We start from the raw sequence: 10,614 nt of genomic DNA on the forward strand, positions 1-10,614 counted from the left end.
GTACACACCACCATGCCCAGCTAATTTTTTGTATTTTTAGTAGAGACGGGATTTCACCATGTTGACCAGGATGGTCTCGATCTCTTGACCTCGTGATCCACCCGCCTCGGCCTCCCAAAGTGCTGGGATTACAGGCTTGAGCCACCGCGCCCGGCATAAATAATATTTTTAATGAGTGAATGTGCTATTATCTTCCATTAGTATAATTATCAAGCATCTAAGAAAACACCAAAAATTGATTGAGATCAATCACCACTATATTCGAGGTTTTCAACTTACCCTACTAACAATACTTTGTCAGCATTCCAGGAGGATGGCAGAATGAACTGACTTACCCTTCCTATGGCCTGGCCTCTTTATCTTTCAAAGCTGAAAGATGGCAGGGCACGGTGGCTCACACCTGTAATCCCAGCACTTTGGGAGGCTGAGGTGGGAGGATCACCTGTGGTCAGGAGTTCCAGACCAGCCTGACCACCATAGTGAAACCCTATCTCTACTAAAAATACAAAAAATTAGGTGGGTGTGGTGGCAGATGCCTGTAGTTGCAGCTACTCAGGAGGCTGAGGCAGGAGAATCGCTTGAACTTGGGAGACAGGTTGCAGTGAGCCGAGATCACGCCACTATACTCCAGCCTGGGCGACAAGAGAGAAACTCCATCTCAAAAAAAGAAAAAAAAAGCTGAAGGATCCCTCACCTGTGAGACCAATGGGAGTAGAGGAGGGCTGTCTTGTACTAGTCTAGTCATCCTTTTTTGTTCCACTGCTTGTCACTTCATCTCCACTTTCTGCAGAAGGGCAGTGACATATCTCAAGGCCAGAGAAACAAAGGTCTGGGAAATTTACAAACCACACATTCATCCCTTGAATCGTATCATGTCTAAGACAAAGTATGGGTCAAAGAGAAAGGGTAATCTTCTGTTGATGTTGGCTTTGCTGTGTTTTGTTTTATTTCATTTTATTTAGAATACCTTGTTTAGAATATGAGTGCTATATTTGTATCCCACCAAGTAAATACCTTCTGTACCTCAAAAGATTTTTTTATTTGATAGAAGTAACAAAAGGGACAAAATCGCTAATATGTTCACTCGTGAGATTCTAACCCTGCTCTACCCTTTGCTTCTTTGCAGTTATAAAATGTTTTGCCCCAGAGCCACCAAGACCATGAGCACACTTTACCCTCCACAGCCACTTTGAGGCCAAACATATATTTTAAAAAGAAAGAAAGAAAATTTCCAAAGTGTTAATGATTAGTCTAGATTTCTGAGGAGTATTCCAGAAAGACAGATGTTATATGGCACAGCAGTTTGACTAGAAAACACCAACCACAAAATCCTCCTCTCTGTTTACCACAAGTTCTCAAAGTACCCAGGTGGGGCCCACCCAGACTAATAGAATCTGAATTGCTGAAAGTGAAACTCAGGTTTGCCCGTTTTAAAAACTCCCCAGGAGATTCTAATGGGAAATTAAGGTTGAAAACCACTCTAGCCTTTCTCCTCCCCCACATCTCTTTTCTTGTGCAAAACAATTTAGGTCTCTCCTTGCTCCTCCTCCTCTTTACCTCACTCAGCAAAACAAGGTTTCTCATTAAGGTGCATCCTCCTTAGAAGGTTATAGGTAAGTAAAAAAATTTCGCCATCACAAATAATTTTCTTCTGGTAATGTGTGGAATTAGTATCTTTTAGAACAAGCCAGGTATATGTCTCCTTATGGGAGCCAGGAGGCCGAACTTGCACGTTCAGCAAGGAACTTGGTATGGCATTTAACCAATAATGTAGCTGCCCAACGAGTTCGCCTTGCCCGCTGCCGAGACAGAGCCGATTTATCAAGACAGAGAAATTGCAATAAAGAGTTTAATTCATGCAGAGCCGGCTGTATGGGAGACTGGAGTTTTATTAGTACTTAAATCAGTCTCCCTGAAAACTTGAGAATCAGGGTTTTTGAGGATAATTTGGTGGGTAGAGGATTGGAGAGTGGGGAGCTACTGATTGGTCAGGTCAGGGATGAAATCATAGGGAGTCGAAACTGTTCTCTTGGGCTGAGTCAGTTCCTGGGTGGAGGCCACAAGACAGGATGAGCCAGTTTATCCGTCTGGGTGGTGCCAGCTGATCTATCAAGTGTAGGGTCTGCAAAGTATGTCAAGCACTGATCTTAGGTTTTACAATAGTGATGCTCTCCCCAGGAACAATTTGAGAGGTTCAGAATCTTGCAGCTTCCAGCTGCATGACTCCTAAACCATAATTGCTATAGCTGATTTGCTAGTTCCAAAAAAGCAGTCTAGTCCCCAGGCAGGAAGGGGGTTTGTTTTGCAAAAGGGCTGTTATTGTCTTGGTTTCAAAGCTAAACTGTAAACTAAATTTCTCCCAAAGTTAGTTGGGGCCACGCCCAGGAATGAACAAAGTCAGCTTGGAGGTTAGAAGCAAAATGGAGTCGGTTAGGTTAGTCATAATTTTCTCATTTATAATTTTTGCAAAGGCAGTTTAGTAACATCCCTGGACTGGGACTTGAAAGACACTCAGCCCGGCGCAGCGGCTCATGCCTGTAATCCTGGCACTTTGGGAGGCTAAGGTGGGAGGATCACAAGGTCAAGCGTTCAAGACCAGCCTGGCCAATATGGTGAAACCCCACCTTTGCTAAGAATACAAAAATTAGCCTGGCGTGGTGGTGCATGCCTGTAATTCCAGCTACTTGGAAGGCTAAGGCAGGAGAATTACTTGAACCGGGAGTCAGAGGTTACAGTGAGCCAAGATCATGCCACTGTTCTCCAGCCTGGGCAACAGAGCAAGACTCTGTCTCAAAACAAAAACAAACAAACAAAAAAAAAACAATAAAGAAAAGAAAGACACACTCATTGATTTTCAGGCAGAAGCATTGGCACTGGAATCATTCCGATAGGTGGCTACATGTCTTCTTTGCAAATATTCAAGAAATGAGATTCCATATTTTTTTCAGCAAACTCTGACAGTGTTAAACAAAAATAACCATAAAAGTGGTGATTAGCTGAACTGAGGGGATGCTTTTAGCCATCAGATCACATTTCTTCTTTGTATTTTACTTCTTTTTGTTACCTTTTTACTGAATTAGTTACTGTATTTCTACGCTTAGATAAGGCAATGAGCTATAGTAGAAAGGACATGGGGTCTGGGGTAGGTCAAAGATACTTTTAAGATTTCAAGAAACAGAATTTACTCAAGTTAGCTCAGTGCTCTTAGCTCTGGTCTGAGTTTCTGGTGATTTCCAACCGGTGGGCCTGGGAGAGGTCCAGGCATCATCTGCAGCTTTATTTTTTTTATTTTAACTTTTTAATTTTTTTTGAGACAGGGTCTCCCTCTGTGCCTCAGGCAGGAGTACAGTGGTGTCATCTTGGCTCACTGCAGTTCAAGCAATCATCCCGCCTAAGCCTCCCAAGTAACTGGATATAGAGGCACACACCACCACACCCAGCTACTTTTTGTATTTTTTGTAGAGACAGGATTTGGCCATATTGCCCAGCTGGTCTCTGACTGTTGAGATCAAGCGATCCACCGGCCTCGGCCTCCCAGAGTGCTGGGATTATAGACGTGAGCCACTACACCTGGCCTATCTGTAGCTTTAAATGTTGCACAAACACCAGTCCTCAGTGACTCCTGATTTCTTCTCTCTGCATGTGCTTCATTCCTGCCACAGGGAGCTGATTCCTTGGCTACTATACCATCATGCCTGTGGCTCTGGTTTGCCAGGGTACCAATTCTGGCCCCCAGTCTGCAGAACATTCCAGAACTGCCTCTCAGTTCAAATTTCAGAGCAAATATGCTTGCTCACAGCACAGCAAATACATGGGTTCTTCTCCAATCTTTGTTCAAATATTGGCCCACCCCTATTTAGAATATATGACTTTGCTGGGAGCAGTGGCTCACACCTGTAATCCCAGCACTTTGGGAGACCAAGACGGGAGGATCACAAGGTCAGGAGTTTGAGACCAGCCTGGCCAACATGTTGAAACCCTATCTCTACTAAGAATACAAAAATTAGCCAGGTGTGGTTCGTGTATGCCTGTAATCCCAGCTACTCCCTAAACTGAGGCAGGAGAATCACTTAAACCTGGGAGGCAGAGGTTGCAGTGAGCCAACATTCTGCCACAGCACTCCAGGCTGGGCGACAAAGCAAGACTCCATCTTGGAAAAAAAAAAAAAAACATAAATATATATGAGACTTTGACCGTGATACCTGGAACTCTGGGTTTTTCTTGTGTGAAACAGAAATACAAATTTCTACTTCATTGGGCTAGTGTAAGGAATATATATATGGCAACTATCACAATGCCTGGCACCTACCAGTCAGTTTCCATAGCCTTTCAAAGAAAGTGGCAAGGCTAAGAGTCCTGTGTGCTGTTCCTCTCTTGCACTGACACCCCCATCTCTGAAGAGTCTTTCCACAGACATCCTCATTGTGGTCACATGAGGCTTGTTGCTTTTCCTTTTCCTCATATTTGCCAATAGGCACTTTCACAACTCTTTAGTACAGAGATAGGAAGGAAAGCTGCTGCAACTCAAAGTGGTTTACTTTCGTTAGTCTCTGGTTGAGAAGAGAATAAGACTAAAGACCGAAATGAAATTTTTGCTTCTGGCTTCTGGGCTTAATTCATCTGTGCTGTCACTCTCGTGGCCCTGAGAAATAAGGGCCACTCTAAGTAGGCACATGGTAACCACCTACTGACCTGCTTTGTTAAAATGTGTTCTGTATTTTCATTTTTACTTGTTTGAAATTCTGTGAGTCTTCTGAAAGCAGACAAAGAGTAAACATGGGTGGTGGGTCTTATTTCTGCCCCTCTGTCTCCTGACATATTTCCTGTATCTTTGTTGGGTAGAATTAGCGTGTTTCCTTTGTTTGTAATAGTTTCTTAAACCTTCAGTTCTACTCAGCCCTATTTTAAGTTACTTTGTCTTGTTGTTTTTTTGGTTTGGGTCAGTGGAGAGACTCTACAGCTTGTCAGGATGTGCCTCTTTAAAATGAAAACTGGAGAGAAGAATTCTGACAAGTGGAGTTTTTTCTTTGATTATCCTTCTCATGTGAAGTCCTCTCTTTGTCTCACCAGGACAGGTGGTGAAGAAGCTTTTTAGATCTTTTTTCTTCTAGGAAACCTTGCACATCTGGAGCACAGCCCTCCTTTCTTACTTTTTGCTATGTTGTTCAAAGCTTTTTAAGAAAAAAATAAACAGCAAAGAGAAAAATTGATTTTTCATATAAAGATGGCTTTTTTTGGATGCCCCCAACTGCAGAGACAGTTTATTTAAAGGGCAGCTGGTCACCTTCTTTTGAGGTCAGACAGCTGATTCTTAATCATATTGACAATTTCTGGCTGGGGAAAAGCATCTAAAAAACATATTATAAAACATAAAAGTGGAGGCAGCTCTTTACCTTGCCACTTCTCACTCCAATCTCTACAGGAGCTCCTCCAAACAAACCTCATGTTCCAAGAGTGGCAGGCCCACTTCTTCCATCTCATTCTCCTTTAAATGGCCTCTCTCACAGCCTCACCTCTGTAGGTCTTTGGAAACTTATGCTTTGGAGATGAGAAAAAATTTAATGTTTCAATGACAACTTCAAATGGCATTTTAGCCCCTACAGAAATGAATAAATAATCATATTCACTTTATAACTGGGAGCTGAAAAGGATTATAGACCACAAAAACTTTGGGTTTCTCATTTGGAAGCCTCATGGAAGTCCTGATTGATGCTTTAGGAAGGCTTTTTTTTTTTTTTTTTTTTGAGATGGAGTTTCACTCTTGTCACCCAAGCTGGAATACAATGGTATGATCTCGGCTCACTGCAACCCCCACCTCCTGGGTTCAAGCAATTCTCTTGCCTCAGCCTCCCGAGTAGGTGGGATTACAGGCACCCACCACCATACCCAGCTAATTTTTGTATTTTTAGTAGAGATGGGTTTTATCATGTTGGCCAGGCTAGTCTTGAACTACGGACCTCAGGTGATCCGCCTACCTTGTCTTCCCAAAGTGTTGGGATTACAGGCATGAGCCACTGTGCCCGGTCAGGAAGGCATTTCATATAGACATGCCCTGCCCTTGCCCATGACCCTGAAAGGGCATAGGGCTCAATTTCCACTAGTCAGAAGGCCCTAAGGTGAGGGCTTTCTGAGACAAGAAAAAGTCATTTATGGAACCAGTAATGTTTAAGTAATAATAATAAGGGCTTATTTGATTGAATGTTTACTCTACCAGGTGCTGTATTATGTGCTTTTGTAAGTATTGTCTCATTTAATCATCCCACCAATCTTACGATTTTTCTACCTGTGATTTCTTCATTGGCAGATAAGAAAACAGAAATAAATGCAGTATATGAAAAGCAAATATGTATATGCATGATTTGTAGTGGCCAAACATTGTTAACCTGTTAACAGAGGAATACTTAAATACATTTTTTAGTTTAAAAAAAAAAACAAAAAAAGTAATTTACAAGGCTGGGCACTGTAGTTTACCCCTATAATCCCAGCACTTTGAGAGGCTGAGGCAGGTGGGACAGGAGCTCTACAACAGCCTGGCCAACATGGTAAAACCCCGTCTGTACTAAAAAAATACAAAAAAATTAGCCAGGCATTGTGGCATGCACCTGTAATCTCAGCTTCTCTGGAGGCTGAGGCAGGAGAATCACTTGAACCTAGGAGATAGAGGTTTCAGTGAGCAGAGGTTGCACCACTACACTCCAGCCTGGATAACAGAGCAAGACTCCAGCTCCACCCGCAAAAAAAAGAAGAAAAAAAAGAAATGTGGGCAGGGTGCGGTCGCTCATGCCTGTAATCCCAACACTGGGAGGCCGAGGTGGGTGGATCACCTGAGGTCAGGAGTTCGAGACCAGCCTGACCAACATGGTGAAACCCCATCTCTACTAAAAATACAAAATTAGGTGGGCATGGTGGCGCATGCCTGTAATCCCAACTACTTGACAGGCTTAGTTGGGAGAATTGCTTGAACCTAGGAGGCAGAGGTTGCAGTGAGCCAAGACTGTGCCCTTGCATTCTAGCCTAGGCAACAAGGTTGAAACTCCATCTCAAAAAAAAAAAAAAAAAGCAATTTACAGTATAATGTTAATTAAAAAAAAAAAAAACTTTCTTAGCTAGAAGGAAAGAAGAGTAAGGATCAAAAGAAAACGGAGTAAGGATCAAAATTAAAATGTTAAATTTAATCACCTCAGGTGATTAAAATTTAACACAAAGTAAGAACTAAGAAAACCTACAGCTTCTCAAATAAAACCCCTGACCCATTTAGACTATTTTCTTTGTCCTGCTTTAAGTGTATGTTTACTGGACTGTCAAGCATAGCATCCTCTTGGGATATTGATAGACTATCTAGTGCAGTGACTAGGTAGGGTAACAATATAATCTATCATCCAAATCAGAACACATTTTTTTTTTTTTTTTTTTGAGATGGAGTCTCGCTCTGTCGCCAGGCTGGAGTGCAGTGGAGTGATCTCAGCTCACTGCAACCTCTGCCTCCCAGGTTCAAGCAACTCTCCTGCCTCAGCCTCCGGAATAGCGGGATTACAGGCACCTGCCAGCATGCCCAGCTAATTTTTATATTTTTACTGGAGATGGGGGTTTTACCATGTTGGCCAGGATGGTCTTGATCTTTTGACCTCACGATCTGCCCGCCTTGGCCTTCCAAAGTGCTGGGATTACAGGCATGAGCGACCGCAGCCAGCGAGAACACTTCTAAGAATGAATGGGGTGCTATTGTTAATTGCCCCAGGCAACAGGCATAAACCAATAGCGTCCTGAGCAGACCAGGACATGTGGTTGCCTATTAACAGGAGACCCTACAGAGAGTAAGCTCCACACTATCCCAAATACAGCTGTGACTCAGATCCAGGTTTGGCCCTCCCTTGGCTCCAGGGCTCTTTCCTGATCTAATATCCTGTGACTTCATCTGTGCTTTCAAGTGTCATGTCTTTTTCCTGCTTATCCTCTCACTGACTTCAGGTACCTCTGCCTCAACAGACTCCCTGAGGTGTCTCCACTCATGTCTCCAAGCAAAAGAGATCGTCCTCCGCTGAGAATAATAGAACATACAGACACTGTCTCACTCTCATCCTCAATCAACTGCTGCAGCAGGGCAGAACAAAACAGATACATGGAAACTCCATGTGGAGAAGCAGCCTTGATCACCATCTACTCAGGCCTGCTCAAGGAGACTGGGCAGTCTAAGATCCAGTGGACCGAAGGAAAGACAAAAAGAGGTAAAGGAAATCCAGAAAGTAAAATGTCAAACTATATTCTACTCACATTGTCTCAGTCATTTGTTAGGAAGAAAGTACAAAGGCCGGGTGCAGTGGCTCAAGCCTGTAATCCCAGCACTTTGGGAGGCCGAGGCGGGTGGATCACGAGGTCAAGAGATCGAGACCATCCTGGTCAACAAGGTGAAACCCCGTCTCTACTAAAAATACAAAAAATTAGCTGGGCATGGTGGTGTGTGCCTGTAATCCCAGCTACTCAGGAGGCTGAGGCAGGAGAATTGCCTGAACCCAGGAGGCGGAGGTTGCGGTGAGCCGAGATTGCGCCACTGCACTCCAGCCTGGGCAACAGAGCAAGACTCCATCTCAAAAAAAAAAGAAAGTACAGACCCCTGACCCCAAAATAAAGCAGATCCTTGTTTTGTCCTCTTCAAAATGAAATGAACTGCAAGCTAGGCGCAGTGGCTCCTGCCTGTAATCCCAGCACTTTGGGAGGCTGAGGCGGGCAGATCACTTGAGGTCAGGAGTTGGAGACCAGCCTGGCCAACATGGTGAAACCCTGTCTCCTAAGAATACAAAAGTTGCCAGGTGTGGTGGCACATATCTGTAATCCCAGGTACTCAGGGGGCTGAGGCAGGAGAATCACTTCAACCCGGGAGGCAAAGGTTGCAATGAGCCAAGATTGCGCCACTGCACTCCATCCTGGGTGACAGAGTGAGACTCTGTCTTTAAAAAAAAAAAAAGAATGAAATGGACTGCAGGTGGGAGATTCTTCTTCTCCTGTCCTTGCTCACCCACTGCCACCCCATATCACGTTATTCACCAGAAGCCTTTTATGCCACATAAAGTGTAGTCCAGGAGAGGCCAGACCCATCAATTCATGGACATACATTTGTATCTGTTTTATGGAGTTCAAAAGAATCCTATTTTCATGGAGTAGAAAATGTTTAAAAATATCGTACAGGCCAGGCACAGTGGCTTACACCTGTAATCCCAACATTTTAGGAGGCTGAGGCAGGTGGATCACCTGAGATCAGGAGTTTGAGACCAGCCTACCCCGCATGGCAAAACCCCGTCTCTCCAGGCATGGTGGCTCATACATGTAATCCCAGCACTTTGGAAGGCTGAGGCAAGTGGATCACGAGGTCAGGAGTTTGAGATCAGCCTGGCCAACATGGTGAAACCCCCATCTCTACTAAAAATATAAAAATTAGCCAGGCATGGTGGTGGGTACCTGTAATCCCAGCTACTCGGGAGGCTGAGGCAGGAGGACTGCTGAAACCCAGGAGGCAGAGGTTGCAGTGAGCCAAGATCGCACCACTGCACTCCAACCTGGTGACAGAGTAAGCCACTGTCTCAAAAAAAAAAAAAAAAACCCTGTCTACTAAAAATAAAAAAATTAGGCATAGTGCCTGTAATCCTAGCTACTCAGGAGGCTGAGGCAGGAGAATCACTTGAACCCAGGAGGGAAGATTGCAGTAAGCAGAGATCACATTACTGCACTCTGGCCTGAGTGACAAGGGCAAAACTCTCTCTGAAAAAAAAAAGCAAACAAAAAAAAACCCCATGATTTATTAAATTCATTTCTCTCACCTTTTCAATGGCCATTTATTCTGCTTTCAACTGTTGGGGTTAGTTGAAACAAATGCTCAATATTTTGTCCCAATGCATCTGGCAGAAACCCTCCCTTACTTGGCTAATTCTTACCCAGCCCAGTCATGCAAGTCAAATCATGTCCCATGGAAAAAAACCAGCTTCTTGTGGAAAGTGCCCAGCAGGACAGCTCCAAACAGGAGTTTGCCCTGAGCTGCCATCCTGGCTGAGGCCTCAAGGGTGTCAGAAAGACCCTGCAGACTTGGATACCCCACCTGCTGAGTCCCTTGCATGGGGGTTATACCCCCACTCTAAGGCCAAGAGTAGATGCAGTCTAAAGGGTCAAATTCAAGGAATATCTTTCCTCATCCTATGGAGGGGGATGGAGATGGCTACATGGATGGGCAGAGTGAATTGAGCTCTCTTCTCACATACAGACTCTTTTATGACTAATCATTAACACCAATGGCTGAGCTGTTTTCTGTTCCTTTAGCCATAACTGGATACAGAGGAAGATTCCCAAAGACATCTACAGGTTACAGTTGAAACTGGCATAGAAGAAAAAATGGTGTCTTCTTAATGTGCCAATACTTTAATTTGGATTATCCCACCAAATACCTAAGACAATTTATTGAAAGTTAACTGAACTAAGTTAGCTAAGAAACAATTTGTCATTTGTTTATTGATGTACAAGTTAATTAGAGTGGGAAGAAAAAAAAGTGACATTTGTGGAGCATTTACTGAGGGATAAGTCCTGAACGGGGCACTCAACATTCATATACTTTTTTTTTTTTTTTTTTTT

The 10,614-nt window shown here is 43.7% G+C and overlaps 1 long non-coding RNA gene across 1 annotated transcript in view; it reads left to right on the forward strand.

The window, feature by feature from the left end:
- Window positions 1-1,512: 1,512 nt before the first annotated feature.
- Window positions 1,513-10,614, forward strand: part of LOC108311884 — a 16,443-nt gene continuing 7,341 nt past the window's right edge. The window contains exons 1-2 of the long non-coding RNA XR_001828397.2: window positions 1,513-1,613; window positions 7,987-8,225. This is a non-coding gene — a long non-coding RNA (uncharacterized LOC108311884). The remainder of the gene's footprint in view (window positions 1,614-7,986; window positions 8,226-10,614) is intronic.

Source organism: Cebus imitator, unplaced genomic scaffold (assembly GCF_001604975.1).
Source record: "Cebus imitator isolate Cc_AM_T3 unplaced genomic scaffold, Cebus_imitator-1.0 Scaffold119, whole genome shotgun sequence".
Lineage (NCBI taxonomy): Eukaryota > Metazoa > Chordata > Mammalia > Primates > Cebidae > Cebus > Cebus imitator.